Below are 19480 nucleotides of genomic sequence, written 5' to 3'. Positions count from 1 at the left end.
ATGGCTGGCCTCGTAGGTCTGACGATGAAGGTCAGGGTCATAGGTGGGAAAAAATAACCTGGCTGGTGGCAATGACAAGAGGCTCAGGAGCGCTATGTGGCATCTTTTTTTTTAAATTTTTTTTTTTTGTAGTTGGACACAATACCTTTATTTTACATTTATGTAGTGCTGAGGATCGAACCCAGTGCCTCGTGCATGCTAGGCGAGCGCTCTACCACTGAGCCACAACTCCAGCCCAATGTGGCATCTTATTTAACCCCCACATGACCCCTGAGGTTGGCGGATGAGATCAGAAGCTCTCTACCTGCCCAGCTCCAGAGATGCTTACTGTTCCCATTCTGCAAACAAAAGCCCCAGTCCTCAGCACCCCCATCCTGCCCCTGGGGCCCAAGGACCCTTCCTAGGATTGCTCAGCTGACCTCAAGGCCATCAGAGCTCCTGGAGAGCAACGTCTGTCCCCAGAACTGCCCCGAATGCTCTCTGACACCTAAGTTTCAACGCTCACTTCTATTCACTTTTATCACCTTTAAGGGTGAGCTCCTAGCTGGGTGGGTTGAAAGGAAGCATCCTAATGTTATAAAAACAGGAGCATCTGCCCTCCAGAATAAAGACTTGATAGATAGTCTGCTCTAACCGTGTCGAGTTCACTCCTTTGGAATGACTGTGTCTGGCTGGAGGACCAGGGATTACCGCTCAGGTCTGACAACGAAGCTCAGCCTGATAAATGGAGAATCTGAGTTTCTCCAATGTTCCAAAAGAGGAACAGGCAGGCGTGGTCAGGGACGTTGCTTTCCACCTCACTTACTGAGCACCAAGTATGTGACTGGCTTGATTCAGGCGCTGGGGGCAGAGCTCACACAGAACCTGCAGCCTAATTTGGGAGAAAAACAAAAGTCAACAGACAAATGATCAAGGTCATCAGGAACAAAACTGCAGGCAAGAGAGTAGGCCAGGGGCTGAGACCCTGGAGTCGGAGGCTGGGGCCTGACGGCTACTTCAGAAGAGGCAGCCAGGGAGGCCTGTCTTCGCCTGGGCTTGGCAGAAAGCAGGGCCCGAGACAAAGGCATGTGCAAGAACTTACGGGGCCGAGAGCCAGAATGGAGATGTGCCATCAAGTTGGCCACTGCGTCTGGGCATGCGAGCAGCCCAAGTGTTGTGTAAAGTGGGGGGAGGATGGGGGCATCTGTGCAGTGGCATCAGTTCCCCGCTGCTAAGAGTTTTGCCCTACAGGATGTGAACTCTTCCAGCACATCTCAGCTCGGACCAGTAGTATGTCAAGTGTTCAAAAGCTACGTGTGGATCGCGACTCTGTGCTGGACAGCACAGGCCTGGTGGTTAGAAGTGCAGCTTATTCCATGTATTTCAGTGATGTGTTTCTATTATGATAAATCAGAAAGTTTTAGTTGACAACTGACTCCTCACCCGTCCCTTCCCAGGAATCTGCTGGTGTCAACAGCTGAGGTACCACCTTTACTGGGTATAAAATGAGTCCTTTTTTTTTTTTAAAATTAACATTTTATTTTTAGGTAGTTGTAGATTCACATGCAGTTGTAAGAAATGCTGTAGAGACATCTCTCTCTATTTACCCAGTTACCTTCCAATAGCAATATCTTGCAAACTGTGCTACAATATCCACCCCCCCGCCCCAGGAAATCGACATTGATACAGTCCATGGGGTTTATTCAGGTTTTCCTTACACTCATCTCTCTCTCACTCTCTGTGTGGCCAGTTTAGTTCTGTGTGTCACATGCATAGGTTCATGTATCCACTGCCACAATCAATCTACACAACAGTTTCATCCTGGTACTGAGAGTGGTTCTAGAGGAACAGAGTTTTAAGGATGAGTTTCCTGAATTGGTTCTCAGGTTTCTGGAATTGTCTCTTTGATCAATTAGATAAGCTGCTAAAGACTCTATCTCTAGTAGTAAAGAGAGCAGTGATAGTCCATGCTGTAAGCTCTCTATAGAGATACACAAAATATCTGCATTGGATATGTCTAATCTGTTACTTAAAAGAAGCAAGAAGCTAAGTGATTCTGTGTGTGATGCTTTGAACATTTTTGGAAAACTAAGACATAATGCATTGGTTTGTTGTCAATGGACAAAGTAATGAAAGAGAGGAGGAGGTCAGGGATTCAAATTCCCAGCTTAAGAGCTGCAAAAGTGACCTAAGCTTCCCTTGCTGTGCCCTGAAGGAGAGTCGTCACCTCCTGCCATGGTGCCGAACCTGCTGAAAATCAGATTCAGAACCTCATCCCGTGACTGACTGAATACAGTGCAAGTTCGACACTCGACCTCGAAGGGTGTTCACTGTTACAGTCAGGGCACTGGCTGGGACAGGATGAGATCCTGTGAGTAGGGATGGGGACATGTGAGAAGGCTCTGGAGAAGGTGGGGACACTTTGAGCCCTTAAGTTCTGATGAGTGTGTTTTGCCAGAGGAAGAGGTCTTCCTAACCGAAACAAAATTGTCCTTCCCCACCCTAGTCAAAGAAGTGCAGCAGTGTCCCACAGAATGGTGGTGGCCTTTAGAAGACTCCATTGCAGTGCTGTCTAGGCAGCAGTGCCTTCCAGTGCTGGGGCGAGGTTCCCCAGAAAGCTGCATGCTCTCCGAATCAGCATTTGGAACATGGTGCTGCTACTCCCATAGCCAGGATCTCCAGGTCCAGGAATCAAGGGATGGAAGAGCAAGGGCCACAACTCACTATTATTATTATTACACTAGAAAAGTTTTGCTTCCTCTTCTTGAGACTGTATGCTCTCCTGGGCGAGAGATCTTAGTTCCCATCGGGGGGAATGCTTCCATCAGGAGACATAACAAGGATTCCAAGGAACTGGATGTCCTGACTCCCCCCCGGCCACTTTGGCATCCTCATGCCTCTGAACCAAATCAGGCAAAGAGGAGAGTTATAGCTTTTTTTTTTTTTTTTTTTTTTTTTTTGAGAGATTGGTCAAGAGTTCCAAGGAGAAGTTGGACTGCTACTCCATAATACAAGTAAGGAAGAGTGTGTCTGGAATATGGGAGCTCCTTTAGAGTGTCTCCTTTAGAATGTTCTGTGATTAAGATAAACGGGAAATTACAATACCACAATCCAGGTAGAACTTTAAATGCCCCAGTCCCTTCAGAGTCTGTTGCTATAATGAAATACCTGAGGCTGGGTACTTTATAAAAAAAAGAGATTTATTTAGTTCACAGTTTGAGAGGCTAAAAGTCCAAGATTGAATGGCTTCATCTGTTGGACCTCTGGCAAGAGCTTCTGGCTCTGTCATAACATGGTAGATGACTTTTCCTGGTGGGAGCCCATGTGAGAGACATCATTTGGCAAGAGGAAGCAAGAAGCCAGGGAAGGGCTAGGCTGCTCTTGAGAGAATGAACCCCGTCTCCAGTGATAATGTTTCTCCTTTAGGAGGGTGGTGCCCTGTGATGTGATCATCTCGGTGCTGTTACCCTGGGGACCAAGCTTCCGGCTCAAACCCTCCTGCTGTGGGCGATGCCCTCACAGGCTCCTGACACCAGTTACAGCATCACCTGACACTTGAGCCCCAGCAGCCGGGGCTGGAGCTGCCTGATGCCAACGTCCCTGGTGCAGACACGTGGAAGGGTGGGGGGCCTTGGGCTGATTTCTGCAAATCAGGGGCCGCCTCAGGATCTGCATGTCCCCGTGTCCCCAGAGCCACTTGCAGGTCACCTGGAATGAGGCATGAACCAGGCTGGGAGAGGGCAGCATTCAGCTCCCCCAGCTCTAGGGTCAGCTCTAGGGTCAGCTCTAGGGCCTTTCTCGGCGCTCCCCGAGGCTCCCTGCTGGCCTCTGCGGCACCCCTCTGAAATGCGGGGCTGCAGGACCAAGGTGAGCCCCCACACTGTGGCCAGCCAGTGAGGTGGGGCTTCCTTCCGCTCCATTGCACGGGGACCTTGGCCACTCAGAGCCATAAACTCCATCCCCGGGCAAGGGCTGGCCAGCCAGTGCTGCGGAGCCCAGACCTGGAGAGGTGGGGTCAACCAACAGTGCCCGGGGACAGGGGACAGTGCCGGTGCACTCCTTGGTGATGGGCATGAGTCTCAACTAGACCGGGACAGAGTGAATGTGGCTGAGGATGAGGCAGGACGGTGGTTTATGATGGCAGGACAGGACTCCTGCATTGGGACAGTGCTTGGGGACATAGTGGGACAAAGCTCGGGGAGCCTGACCTGGATGGAGCTGTCCCTGGTCCCCTCTCCGGCCTTGGCCCTCCCCACCCCCTGCCAGGCTGCTGCCTAACTCTCCTTTGAAATCTTATCTCCCACCTTGTTCTCTGCTTCCTCCCGCCCCACCCCCCTGCTTCCCATCTGTGCCCTCCCCAGTCCCTGCTGGCCACTGCTCCTCCGGTCCTGTCCTGTGCTGTCTCCCGGCTCCTCCAGGGACCCTCTGCCAGGCAGCCTTGCTGACCCTCCCAGAAAAGCCACCTCCCTTTCCCCCAGCTGGGCCACAGAGACCTCCCGCCTCACGGAGAGACAGACGCACTCCCTCATCCTCCCAGCAGCTGGGCTGGTCTGTGTCCCCAAGGGGTAAGGACTCCCCAGCTTCCTGCCCCTCACTGAGGCCAGGAGGCCCAGGCCCTTCCCCTGGCCCCGAGGGTCCTCCCTCCCATGCAATCAGACTCCTAGTGCAGACCCAGCCTGCCAGGCTTGAGGTCCCAGCTCTGCCACCTAGTAGCTGAGAGATCTTGGGCGGGTCCTTCTCTCCAGTCCTCTGTGTCCACACCTGTGGATCACAGAGGCTCGTGATGATCTCAGGCTTGAGAATTAAATGAGTTAATGCACTTTAGGACCTCGCTGCAGATCCTGGCATCTAGCAGTCACTCAATGAACAGCCCTCCCATTCCCAGGTGTGGGCACAGTGACAGCCACAGAGAAGCAGGACAATCAGGTCCCCAGACATGAAGCTCACCCCTGCAGGACATTAACAATAATAATGGGATCTCTTGTCCTGAGCCTGGTCCTTCCCAGTGCTTTACATGCTGAACCTCTTCAGTCCTCTCAACACCCCGGAGGTGTGGACCCTCACTCTCTTCTTCCACAGGAGCAGCCCAAGCTGCCTGGACCCACCCGGATCCCATGAGCATCCTGTCCACCGCCCAGTCTGCCCCGAGTCTGGCAGGAGCAGGGGTATGGACACCAGTGGGGATCTGGGGCTGTGGGATCTCAGGCCTGAGAGAGGCCTGGGCAGGTCACACTCCCTCGCAGCCTCAGCTTCACAGTCTGTAAAGTGGGGACTGAGCCGCAGCGGGCATTCTAAGGCTTCCTCAGTGATCCCTTGAAGGACAGTGGCTGACCACAGAGGCTCCCGGCTGGGCCTGAAGCCCTGTCCACTCCGAGCCTGAGCACCCCCACTCCTTGGCTGCTGCAGTTTGGGCCTGGAATGTCCCCGAAGGCCCACATGATAAAGGCTCACTCCCCACAGAGGCTCTCTTGGAAGGTGGCGGTATCTTTACAAGGCGGAGTCTCGTGGGGTCTTCTGGTCATGGCGTGCTTTCAAAGGGGATCGTGGGACCAGGGCCCCTCCCTTCTTTTTCTTGTTCCCGACCATGAGGTGAACAGCTTTGCTCTACCACACCTTGATGTCTCACCATAGGCCCAAAGCAAGGGATCCAGTTGGCCATGGACTAAAACCTCCAGACTGTGAGCCAAAACCAACCTTTTTTTTCTTTATAAGTTGATTTTTATGGGTAATTGTTATAATAATGGAAAACTGACTAACACAACGGCTCAGTCTTCTAAGAATGCATAGAGCCCCTTCCTGCTCTGCCAGGGACCCTCAGGCCTCTGAAACTTGCTAATGTAGTCTAGGAGTTTTGAGGAAGACACCCACAGCCCCATTGTGATATGATACAATTGGGGTCTGAGTCTCTTGGGCTTCCAACCCTTATTGAATCTACCTGAGACATTTTTATCTTGAAAGCTGAGCAAGAAGGGAGGGCCCCTAAGGGGAGGCCTCCAAGGTCTTTGGGTGTTTTCCTGTCCACTCAGATAGTTTTGCTCTGAGGTGCATCACAGCCTCACAGCTCACTGGTGAGATGGCACAGGTGAGTTTCTGGGCATATGCCTGCTACTGCCCTGGTGGGGGTGACAGGGAGGCTCCACAATCTCCCCATCCCCCCAGGGTCTGCTTGCTTTCCCCTCTAAAGATGAGAACCTGAGGCACGGGGGTGGGGGAGAGGCAGCACGCCCGGGGTCTCCTGAGGTGGAGGAGCTCACCCTGCAGCCCAAGAGCGGGTCAGCGTGACCATGCTGTCCTGCGGTGGGGGCCCGGGGTGGCCAGTCCTGGCAGTCCTTCCCTGCACTCACCGTCTTGCTCTGGGTGCAGAGCCTGGGAAGATGGGTGGAGATGGCAGGGGTGAGGTGGGAGAGGGCCACTGTGGTCCCAGAGCAGCTGAGACCCCAGCCCGCCTGCTTCAGCTTTGGTCCCCAGACTTTCACCCACCCAGGCCCCCGTGTTGCCCTGCACTGTGTCCTTGGATGAGTAAAGTCACCTCCTGGGCTTCTGTTGCCTTGCCTAGCCCAGGGCGGGGGCATCACGGAGGGGAACCTAGCAAGAATTCTCTAAGGGTCCGGTGGGGCGACCCCCGAGGGCCAGACAGAGTTCCTGCTCTAGTGAGTGCGCAGCCAACAGCTCATGCTTGGAAGCTTATAATGAATAAGATCAAATGTGATTTGCAAACTGTTTCCCTCTAGGATCCCACGAAGTCCTCACTACTCCCTTCTTTGAGAAGTGGCTGTGCTTCTATCATTTTCCAGATGGGGAAACTGAGGGAGTGGCCCCAGGTTGTCACAGGGAGCTAGGAGGGCACTGGGAAGCCAAGCTGGGGGGGGGCAGACAAGCAGCAGAGCCGTTGGTCCCCCCCACGGCCATTCAGCCTGTCGCCCACCTCTTCCTGTGCCCAGGCCCTGTCCTTCTGCCCAGCAGCTCCAGGCTCCATTCCCCGCCCTCTGGATGGTTTTGGGTTTTTTTTTAATTGTCCTTACACTTGTGGAAATCAAATGAATGGTTTTCTTGCTTATTATTCATGTCTCCCTTATGAATGGCAGCTCTCAGGGGACAAGAACTTTGTATTTTATACTTACTGCAACATCCTCCGTGCCCAAGGAGGTCCTCAGGAAATATTTGCCCAATGATTTGATCATTTTCTAGCGAATAGAAGCACAACTGTGGGGCCAGCTGTGATGCAGTGCCCCGTTCCACCCAGCAGATGGCAGCAGAGAACTAGGCACCTGCCAGACGGAGCCCAGGTGAAGGTCCAGGTTTGACCTTCCAGGTTGGCAAGAGGGAGCCACCCGCAGAATGTGGGCCGGTGTTCATGCATCTTCTACCACCTCCTCTTCCTAAGTGCGGGCCAGGCCCGAGGGCCGGATAATACTACGCAGCTGTCATTGAGATGGCTCAAAAGCAGTGGGGGCCCGGCACAGTTCAAGCACTTTCATTGATATGTCACAACAGCCTTATTATAAGTCTCCTTGTGCAGACAGGAAGCTGTGTTGCAATAACAGCCCCAGATTACACAGCCAGCGGGGTGCCAGGCCTGGAAGGGGACCCGGACCCACTTCCTTAACCACCACAAGATAAGGTCTCTATGTTCTGTTGTCCCTCTTGGCTGGAGGTGGCAAGCTCCTGGGGAGGGTGGGGGGCAGGAGACGCTCCGCCTGGCCAGCCAGAGACAGCTATTTGATTTGCAGGGCCAAGAGCAAAAGGAGAAGGTGGGACCCTCTGCTCAAAGTAATTAAGAATTTGAAGAATTAAGAATTTGAAGAATAACGGCGGAGCGAGCAGAGCGTGAGGTCCCCGGGAAGCTGGGGCTCTGGGTGACCACACAGGTCGCGTGCCCTGGAAGCCAGACCCTCTTGGTCTGGGGCGGGTATTTGAGGAACGAATCTCAGGGTCATCCCAAGGCTAAGGGCCTTGTAAATGGAGTGGGACGGAGACAGAGCGACCTGCCCTGGAGTCCAGTCGGGTCTGAGCCAAGCAGCCCACTCTGCGGGAGCACAGGGACTGGGCCTCTCGGTCTCTTCCCTAAGATCCGCCTGCATCCCGCACCTTTTATCTTCCTGCCCTGGCTGTGATTTATCTCCATGGGAAGGACCGCGGCGGCCTCCAAGGCAAAAGGCCCTTTTGATGGGCCATGAATCTTTCCTTTGCGGATCCTCCCGCCCCTCGGCACGGTTGGGCGGACCTACCACTTCCTCTCTGCCAAGTGAGGATTAGGAAGCCATAAAACAAGGACCCCAAATCCCTGGCCAGGAGAGCTCACACATGGGCCTCAGATGCTCCGGACAGAGGAAGATGAAGGCTGCCAGATCTCAAATCCCTAAGGGGACCCTTTCCTTGAGAGCCCCCATTTCCAGCTCCCTGCCCCATGTGGAGCAGGGAGGGGGACATCCTGGTCAAGCTGGAACAAAAGCTGCTCAGGGGCATCCCCGAAGGGAGAAGGGATCCCAGCTGAAGCCAGGGCTAAAAGTGCTCCCTCGCATATGCAGGGAGCAAGGGAGCCCAGGCTGGACTGAGAGTGAGAGCAGCCCGGTCAAGGCTGTGGGGAAAGCAGAGCACTTAATACCTGTGCATTCTTTTTATCCCAGGGCTGCGCTTGTCCACATCAAACAGGAGGACGACCTGGGGCTCAGAGGTGTGAGGTCACTGGGTAAGGCCACTTGCCAAAGTCACATAGCCAGAAAGTGATAGGGTTGGGATTCAAAGCCAGTGAACATTTAACAAACCCTTTCTCCAGAGAGCGACTTTAAAACCATCATGTTTGAAGAACAATTTATTTCTTAAATGCTACCTTTTTATTTTTAAAAAATCATCCGTAAAAGGAATGTGGTACAGAATTCAGAAGAGCGTGAAATAAGAAGACTCTGCGGGTCTCTCCTCCCCAGCTGGCCGCAGGCCCCGGCTCAGTCCCAAGAAGCAGCCTCGGTGGCCAGGGATGTGACTGTCCAGAGACAGCGTGGACCAGAGATACCCGGGACTTCTTCCTCCTCCATTCAGATGGTGCATTCTGTGCACAATATCTGGACCTTGCTTTTCTACCGTAACATGACTTAGAGACTTTTCCCCATCAAGGGCTGCCTCACTCTTTTTAATGGCTGTATTTTGTGCCACTGTGTAGATGGGGTGTTTCAGTGAGCTGTCGCTGAGTAACAAACAACCCCACAGCTGGTGGCTTCCAACTCGCCCTGTACTATCTCACACACCTAAGAGCTGCTGAGCAAATCTGCTGGTCTTGGCTGGGTGCACTTGGGTATGTCTGTCAGTGGCTGGCCAGCTGGGGTGACCTCAGCTGAGCATCCCAGCTCTCTTCCTTGTGTCTCCTACATCTCTGCATTTTCTAATAGTGAGGTTGGCAATGCAGGAGTGATGGCAGCCATGCTGGGGGCAAGAGGAACTGGGCAACGCTTTCCAATCCTCCTATTGTGTCCTATCTGCCAACAGGCCACTGGCCTAGGAAAGCCACATGGGGAGGGCAAGCTCAGGTGGGGAGGGCATCGTATAGGTACAGGGCAAAGGTGAGAGGCTATTTAATTCAGGCTGTCATGGTGACCGGTCTCCCACACGGAGCTTGATTCACGAGGCCTTAATAACACCGTGAATGGGCTGCACAGCACCCAGCACCCCCCACGCTCCCTCCCCCAGGGACGACAGGTCCTGGCCTCTCCAGTGTGGCCACTCCACCCTGACCAGAGCAAGGTCAGGGAGGGGCCTGGGACCACCCAGGGGTGCAGCCTGCCACCCCCAGTTGCTGGGCAGAGACATGGGGAATGGCTGTCCAGCCCCTGGAGGTAGGTGGTGGCCAGAGCTAATGACAAGACCTTGTTCCCCACATAAGCTGAATGAGCCTGGTCAGCCTCACAGCCACCCAGGGTCCCAGGGAAACGGTCTTCCTCCCTCACTGTCTGCCCTGAGGGCTCTGGGGGCAGGCTCTGAGCTGGCCCAGGGAGGCCTGGTCCAGTGGGGGAGACAAATCAGATGACAGAGGACCAGGGGCCTCCCAAAGGAGGAGTGACTGACACTCCCATCCTGGAGGGGCGTCTGGGAAGACTTCCTTAGGAGAGGACGGTAGCTCTGGGCTTTGAAGGATGCATAGGAGTTCACTGCCAGGCCAAGGGAGGGAGGAGAGGGAATTCCAGACGGAGAGCCAGCCAGGGCGAGCGAGTGGAGGTGTGGAGTGGTCAAGAGGCCGCAGGGTGCAGGCGCCTCGAGGCTGGACAGGACAGCACCAAGGACAGAAGCCCTAGAACATCATGCCCAATGTCCAAGGAGTATTCTACAGATGCGCAGGCAGAGCCCGATGGAGTGGGACTTCCTCCAGGAGCCCGCCCTGACCCCTCTGAGAGCCCCGAGGGTCCAGCGCAGCCTGTTTCCCTCTCAGGGTTCAGGCTCCTGAGCCGGTGCTGCCTAAGGTCCACCTCCTCCCCTGGACGTGGAGGGTCCTGAGAGCCGGGTGGGGGGTCCGCACAGGGGTGTCCCTGCTCCACACTTCCGAGTGAATGAATGGGTGAGCAGGAAGGTGACAGGAGGAGGTGAATCCAAGAGAATGCCATCCTGGGTGAGTCAACGCTCACGTCACCATCTCTGTCCTTGACACTGGTTTGCCCTGATTTTATTTTAGAATCGAGTAAAAAATCTTTCCTGAGAGAATCTGAGATGTGGCCGCGGTGCCCGGCAGAGACCGGGAGGAGGCTGCAGGAGGCCGGGGGCGGGACACGTTAGAGGGGTGTGCGGGGCACCCGGAGGCCAGGACTTCAGCTTCCTCATTGAAGAACGGGACTAACAGACACGAAACGTACTTCAGTGACAATGCTCAAATGAGAGCCGCGTCATTTATGGCAGTGGCCCCACTGTCTTCTCTAATACCCCCCCTTTCCCCAGGGGAGGACCATCGTCTCTATTTTCTGGGTGGGGAGACTGAGGCTGGTGTCCATTCAAGTCCAGCCTCGGACATAATCAAGATGCGTGATCCCCGTTGATTCTGGTCCTCACTGTTCCTGCCTGTGAAGTGGGGATAACAACCATCTCTCCTTCTTGGGGTGCTGTGGGGGGTCTGTAGAACTGTACACATTAGGCAGGATAGGGGAACTGACTGTCCTAAGGTCGCTCAGCAGGATCCCACCCAGGTCTCTTCCTGTTCCTGGGTGGGAGGCTCTCCTGCCCGACAAGGGCTCCGGGTGGCAGAAGCCTGGCACATGGTGGGGCTGGGGGAGGGGGCACGGCCCAGAGCCCCTTCCTGATGGTGCGGCATGGAAGGGGAAGGGTCAGGGATGCCAGCCCCGCGGTGGGGTTTGGGGCCCGTGTGTCCTCGAAGGCAAGTGGCTTCCCGGCAGCCGTCCCAGAGCTAGGGGGCTCCCTCCATGACAATCTGTTATGACAGATTTAATTAAAAAGAGCTCGCACCCCCTGCAGGACGGCAGCCCAGGGCGTGGGGCACCCCCCACAGGACGGCAGCAGCACAGGGCATGGGGCCTGCTGCCAAAACAGCTCTGTAAAGTCAGGGTTCAGGGGCGGGCGCCGGGGCCGCGGGTTTACTAAACAGAACCCCGATACCACCTCGTTATTTATTGAGTTAATTATGTTCCCTGGCCTCAGCTCGAACCAGCTCCAAGACCTTGGGCTCCAGTGCCCATTCTGGCTCCCAGACTCTGCCGGGCATACACACCCCTCTACCCAGGGGCGAGGCCGGTGATGCCAGCTCTGAGCCAGGAAGACCAGGAGGGGCTCTCTGTGGCTTCGAGAGGTAGACAAGGGACATTCCTCTCGGATCTTCTCTTTGGGCCTCCAGAAGTGGCACAGAGCCGAAGCTGCCCCTGGAGGGTCGGCGAGGCCCAAAGGAGACAATGAGGACCGGCCTCAGCCCAGTGGGCACTCGGAGCATGCTGGCCACTGCTACCGTCATAGTCAGTATTGTGACTGCTAGCCAGGGGCACTGAGCTCAGGAGGCCACGGTGAAAGGGCTGGCAGGATGGTTGGAGAGGCCCAGCAGTTAAGAGTGGACACTTGGTCCCAGAGCTCAGGAGCCGGAGGCAGGAGGATCGTGAGTTCAAAGCCAGCTTCAGCAACTTAGCGAGGCCCCCAGCGACTCAGCGAGACCCTGTCTCTAAATAAAATATTAATAAAAGGCCGTGGTGGCTGGGGCTCAGTGGTGAAGCGCCCAGCTCAATCCTGTTTTCTCATCTGTAAAATGGGGACAACAGCAGAACCTTCCTCACAGGGTTGTGGCCTGAGAAACCTGATCAAGGCACAACCCGGGACCAAGGGCAAGCTCAGAGGGGGTGGCCCTCGAGGATGGCTCTGCCTGGCTCCCGCCTGGCTCCGAGAGGTTCCCGGGAGGCCAGCAGCCGGAAGGGGACCTCCCACGTGCTCACTCCCAGGTGCCTGAGCTGTCAGGCTGGGGATGGAGGTGGCCTCCTTGTGGCCAGATAGGTGGCCTGATAGCAGGGCCGTGGGGACAAAGCTATCAGAGGTGGTGACGGATACTGAATGGGCTTCTCCGAGCGGGTGCAGAATTGCGTTCGGCTTGGATTTAATTAAAAAGACTCAAATCTTCCTGATAATCCTCCCGGCAACGGCGGAGCGGGGCCTGAAGCCGGCTCCCTGGCAACGGCGCATCCTGCTGATAAAGGACTTGGGGGGGCCGCAGTGAGGCCCCACGGCTGGCCCAGCACCCGCTGCTATCAGCCCTGCCCATCGCCCGTGGCCCAGCAAGGGGGGTTGGGAGGCAGCTGCGGCCCCTTCTCCACGGCCAACCCGCCCGCCTCGGCCCCGCTCCGGGCGCACCGTGGATGTCTTTGTTCGCCACGAGCCCTCGGCCTGGCACCTTGGCACCTGGCTCTCCTCGCAGGCAGCTGCTCAGCCTGCCTCGTCCTGGCCCCGGGCACCCACATCTTGGTGTTGGGGAAGGGGCAGGAGGAAGCCAAGCGCTCGTGTCCTCACCTGTCCCCACGTCCCAGCCTTTGCCTGAGCCCAGCCTCTCCTTCAAGGGGTTCCCACCTGTCCTGACCTCCAGCCCCAGGGGACCCTCCCTGCCTCCCTCCCTCTGAGGTACCCACAAGAGCCCCACAGAGGGCAAGAGCCTGGCGGAGGGCAGGGCTTACGGGCATCTGGTGGCCGGCTGACCGGTTGAAGGAGGGAATGGGGACGAGTCTGCCTCGGGAAGGCCCCCCAGCACCCCTGCCCACCAGAGCCTGGCTGGGAAGCCACTCACCCCACCCCGAGCCGTCACCATCCTCGTCACTGTGGGTCCCTTAACTGACTCGAGGAGGCCTCCACCCCTGGTGACCCTGGAGAGTCAGGTTGGTGGCCTGCTGTGTGCCTTGGGCCCCGCAGGGCTGTGCTGGACACTGGCTCTGGGGTCCCCATCGCCCTGGAGCCCTGTGGCCCCGGGAGAACTTGCCAGCTCTCTGGCCTGCCTCCTCTACCAAACAAGGACACCCATGTTTGAATCTGACCTATTTCCAGCTTGTGGTGAGCACCGGGGCCAGCCCCATCGCAAGGCTGACTGAGCCCATGGTACCTTCCAGGGGCGGGGGTCCACCCTCCAGGGGAGAAACCGGGGCCCAGGAGGCTGGGCTGGGTTGCAAGCGGCACTGGGGGGCCAGCGTCCTTACCCCCCATCCCGACCTCTCTGGCCTCCCGGGGGGTCACCTGCCCAGTGCTGCCCCCTCTGCCCACCGGGCTGCCTTTGCCAGCCTGCCCTCGGGTCCCTCCCCCAGTCCCTTCCCTTCCCTGGACCAGGAACTGCTCTAGTGCCCGGGAAGCAGCGGGCAGCAGGGAGGATATTGCTGTGACCAGTTGACGGGGCCACGGGACCAGGGAGCCGAGGGACAGCCTCACGAGGACCTGAGGGGATCCAAGTGCCCCCCGGAGTCAGGGGCTGTGGGGTCCTGGGGCAGGGGGAGAAGAGGCAGAGCCCGAGCGGGGCCTGAGAAGGGGAGGAGGGGCAGGAGGGAGTCCAAGGACCTGAGCAGGGGACAGGCTAAGGGGACACGGTCAAAAGGGAGCACAGGGGAGGGGTGGCCCTGTGATGCGGCCTGTGACTGCCAGGAGGGGCTCTCACTCTGGGTGGCCCGGTCGCATGGCTGGCTCCAGGTGGGGCATGAGGGGCAGAGGGGGGGACGGAGGGCCTAGGGAGGCCTCTGCACAGGGGATGGGGATCGAGGCTCCACCTCAGGGACCAGGGCAGAGGAATGGAGGCTGACAGCCTCGGTGACTGGCCTCCCCGACCTGGACCCACTGAGCTCCCTCATCTCCAGGGCTGGTGCCAGACTCTGCCTCATTCCACACTGTGCCCGCCCTCCTGCCCCCCGTACTCCCTGGGGAAGGTCATCTCCAGGGTAGGAGCCAGGGAACGGGTCCAAGTGGGCTTCAGAGACCTCATGCTACTGCTGCGGCTGCCAATCATTAGTGCTGTAAAGGGTGGGGACAGCGAGGGGGCAGGGAGGGGTTCCTGTGCTCCGCCCCAGCTGGAGCCAGCATCTGCATGGACATCTCAGTGAACCCACAGCATAGCCTAGTGGTGTGGACATGACCATTATGCCCCCCGTAGAGGAGGAAACAGGTTCAGAGAGGTTGGGAGTTTTGCCCGAAGCCACACAGCAGAGGAGCCTGTCTTGGCAGAGGCCAGGTGTTGGGCGGGCTTACTTCATCCAAAACAGAATCAAGAGCATCCCTTCCTGTGAGCCCTGCCCACTTACAGTCTCTCATTTACTCCGACTTCGAGTTTGGCGCTGGAGTCTCAGGGGAAGTCAGGAGCCCCCCACCCAAGGGGTGGCTGTAGGAGGCCCGAGGGGACCGTCAATGAAGCTCCCCTGGACATTCTGTGGCTGTGCCCATTGCTGACGTCAGGACCACTCTCCCACCTCTCTCCCAGGTGCTAGGCCTGGGCCATCAGATTCCCTGAGACCAAAACCAGAGGGACAGAGAGTGAGGGAGACCCAGGGTCAGGATAGTGCCACCGGGTTCAGCTCACCCCAACCCGTGCCCAGCAGGGGCCGTCCTGCCGTGGTGTGCACACGGCAAGGCCATGCTCCAGCGGGTCCCACAGGAGCCCACGCCAGCCCTTGGGTCCTTCATCAGCCTCAGCTGACAAACGTCACCCTTTCTTCTGGTCCCCGTCACCAGGACATCTGGGCCTAGGCCTTTCCTGCTGGGAGAGAGGGGCCGTGGGGAGAGGCTGGAGGATGCAGGCAGGTGCAGAGCCCTGTCTGTAGGGTGCCTTCTGCCCAGCCAACCTGGAGGAGGGCCAGGGGAGGGCCAGTCCCCAAGGGCCAGGACCAAGCCAGGACCAAGCCGGAAGGGCCCTCCAGATTCCAGGACAAGGCTCCTGGGTGGTCTGAGCTCTGTGACGAATGGGGGCCCCCCTGAGCTGGCTGGGGGGGTTCGCCAGAGTCACCTGCTCAGGGGGAGTCAGGATAGTGCCACCAGGTCAGGATAGCCCCAACCAGGGTGCTCCAGACGCTCTGCCCTGATGGGGCAGGGCCAGGGCATCTTGGGGGACTGTGTGGCACATTGAGGTGGGAGGGGACGGCCTGTGCCTGGAGTGAGCCGGTTAGTAGGACCCCCTTCAGACCCCAGGGTCCTCAGCCACCGCCAGGGGAGAGGCCGCTGGGCGGGCGCCGGGGGTGTTTTCCCACAGGCTTCCGGGGGACCCGAGGCTTGTTCAGGACAAAGAGGAGGAGACGGTGGGGAGGCTGCAGGGAGGGGTCCTCCTGGGTGTGTCCTGGGCTGGCTGGGCCATGGGACATCTGGCCCCTCCAGGCCGCCTTTTTAATAGGAAAATGTATTAAGTAAAGCACATGAGACCTCCTAGAGAAGCCTTAGGGAAATGACAATAGAGAAAATGGAAAGCTTCCAGAAGCCTGTCACCTGGGGCCACAGCAAGTGTCACTGACCCAGCTGGTGTGGGGGCGGGGTGAAGGCATGAGGAGGCAGGCCCCGCACTCACACTCACACACACAGCCACACACACTCACCTTGCCACACACTCACAGCCACACAGCCACACACACTTTCACATACACACAGCCACACAAACACACGCACCATATAAACACTAGAACACATAGACACTCACACAGACACTCTTACACACAACACTCACACAACCACAGCCACACACATATACACATACACTCTCACACACACTCATGCAGTTAGTCACACACACACGCTCACACACACTCCCCCACACACATTAATACACACTCGCAATTGCACATCACCCCACCAGAGTTACACACTCACACACAAGTGAACTCATATACATATGCAGTCTCTCACACAAAATCACACAGGAAAACACTCACATAGACCCTCACACTCACACATTTACACACATTGTAACAGCCACGCAGTCAACCACACATTTACACACTCTTACCCTCCGCACATACATACATACTCATACACCCAATCTCTCTCTTTTTAAAAATATTTTTAGTTGTAGATGGACGCAATACCTTTGTTTGATTTTTTATTTTTATGTGTTGCTGAGGTGAACCCAGTGCCTCACGCACGCGTGCTAGGTGAGCGCTCTACCATTGAGCTACATCCCCAGCCCTCACACAATCCCTCAAATGCACACTCAGATACTCACACACCAGTACATATCTCACAGCCCCACACACATACACACAACAGTCACACTCACACATGTACATAAACACACTCACATATACAACACTCCTACACCACAGGCACACACATACACTCACACACACACACATACAACCTTATACTCATCTAATCAGACTCCCAGCTTACACGTACACAATCACATACAACTGCAATACACACGCACTTATAAGTCACTTATGCCCAGATACATGCAAATACACTCACACAAATATACACACTTAACACACACAGCCACACAGCCATACACACCTACATTCAGACATACATACTACACTCATTCTCACAGCCGTATATAGTCTCATGCACAAATGCACTCACATGTGTACACACTCACATAGTATCACCTAATCACACACCCACTCACACCCACATATGCACCATCACTCACACTCACACACCCAGCAGTCTGTGCACGTGGCCCCCTCGGCTGCCTCTCCTGCGCCCCGGCACTCTCGGGTGTGATGCCTCTGACTTGTGCCCAGGGGCAGAGCTGCCGTGGCTGCTGTCTGCCTCTGGGTGTTGGTGAGATGGCCTCTCTTCCCACACGCGTGGGCCACTTTGATTTCTTTCGCAAATGGCGCTGTCACACTTGCCTTTCTGGATGTGCAAGAGCTACCCACCCGGGCTGCCTTCCCTCCTGCCTGTGGCGCAGCCAGCAGTAGCCCTGCCTCAGCTCGGAGCTGTCTGTCCATGTGCTCATTTCAAATGCTCTCAGACATCCAATATCTGCTCATTTTATTTAAGAAACACATAAGCATTAACATCTAGCTTTTTGTTTAATAATCTATAGCAATCACAACTCTGGGTTTTCATCTTGGAGCTGCTCTGGGAGTCTTCCCGACCTCAAGATCGCATGAATATTCACCAGTATATTTTCCAGTAATTAAAAAAATTACTTCTAAAGCCTCGAACCTTGGATCAATCTGGAATTTATTTTCACAAAAGCTAGAAATCTCTCTTTTCCCAATGGTTTCCTAATGTCGCCACATTATTCAGTCAAAATTCCATTATTATTTCCCTACTGAATTGAAATCCGCCTTTGGCTGGAGTCAGTTTGCTGTGTCTTTGGGTTGCTGTCTTCCGTGCTCTCGGCCAGCATCTCCCTGATTTAAGTCCTGCAGTTTTAAAATAGTCTTTGTGATCTTATGGGCAAAACTTCTCACTAATTCCTTCTTTTAAGAACTTTCATGGTGTAGCTCAGGAGGCTGAGACAGGAAGATCCCGAGTTTGAAGCCAGCCTCAGCAATGGCAAGGTGCGAAGCAGCTCAATGAGACCCCGTGTCCCAATAAAATACAAAACAGGGAGGGGATGGGGCTCGGTGGCTGAGTGCTCCTGGGTTTGATCCTTGGCACCAAAAAAAAAAAAAAAGAAATTTCATGGTAATTCTAATATATTTGTATTTCCAGGCAAACTGTAGATTTAATTTAACAATTTGCTGATGTTTTCTTTGTGACTGTGCTAAATTTGTAGATGACTTTGGGGAAGATGGTCATTGATACAGTCATCAATTTTCCCATCCAGGAAAATGCTCAGTTTGAAATAATTTCTCCTTAGCTCTTTAGCAAACTCTCTTTTTGGTCCTAATATATTTTTGTCCAAGCATTCTACCCCCTAGTGACACCCCTCCCCCAGCCCCTTCTGATGATCTCCCATTTGACTGTCTTGAGTTTTGTAGGCAAACAACCTCTTCATCTGCAAATAACGGTTCTTTGTTTTCTGCCATTTTTATGTCATCATAGGTCCCTGGCATGTCATGATTATTTGGGCTGGTGGGTTACAGTCTGTGGTCTGGGAGCCACAGATAAGCTCAGGTTGGCTTGGTCACAGGCAGCGCCCCTGTGACATCAGGGAGGAGAGGAGAATGTGAACCTGGGATTGTGCCGTGGAGACCACAGGTAGAGGACAGCCGAGTCAGCAGAGCCAGGGCCACATTGCGTGGTAGCTGCCACCTCGGCATGCCTGGACTCCTCCGCCTCAGCGGGGGTTTCTACTCTTCTGCACAAAGTCCAAGTGCTGTTGACCTTGGGAATGGACACTCAGTGTCATGAATCATACAAGCAGATTTTCCTCAACTGGACCCTCTTTCCTGAAGTGTGATTTAATCACAGTACATCAAACACTTAGTGTTCTCCTGGACTCTCTTGAATAGTATTTCATTTTGTGTTTCCCAACAACACTTATTTACAGAGGAACTTAATCTATATGGTTGACGGCACTGTTTTGTTAGGTTTGTACTAAACTCCTAAAATTATAAATGAAACGTCCCATCTTTTCCACTTCTTTGGAAAATTATAAATTACATGTGTATTATCTATTCTTTGAGAGAACTCATACAACCGTTTGGGCCTGGTGCCATTTTAGGGTCATCATTTTTAGAATGGAATTTGAGGATGTCACATGCTTTCGATAGCTTCTCCCCAATCACAGGATGAAATGCAAAAAGAATACATTTTTTTGGTGTGTGTGTGTGTGGTACTAGGAATTGAACCGAGGGGTTCTCTACCACTGAGCTCCATCCGAAGCCCCTTTTATTGTGAGACAGGGTCTTGCTAAGTGGCTCAGCTGGCCTCAACCTTGCAATCCTCCTGCCTCAGCCTCCAGAGTAGCTGGGATTATAGACATGCACCTCCACACCCAGAAAAATGCAAATGCTTCATCATGACATTTCAGGGGACACTATGATTAGCTGCATCAGCTCTCATGACCCCAGACCCTCTCCCCATACTCCAGACACACCCGGCTCCTGGACCCAAGAGGACAAGAACCACACTGTTCAGGTCACTACAAATTCTCGGGCACCTTTGGCAGGAGTTGGCTGAGTTC

Source organism: Marmota monax, unplaced genomic scaffold, assembly GCF_021218885.2.
Source record: "Marmota monax isolate L192 unplaced genomic scaffold, Marmota_monax_Labrador192_F-V1.1 WCK01_AAM20220418_F8-fsc00020, whole genome shotgun sequence".
NCBI classification, from domain to species: Eukaryota; Metazoa; Chordata; class Mammalia; order Rodentia; family Sciuridae; genus Marmota; species Marmota monax.
Note: the sequence above shows the minus strand (reverse complement) of the source record.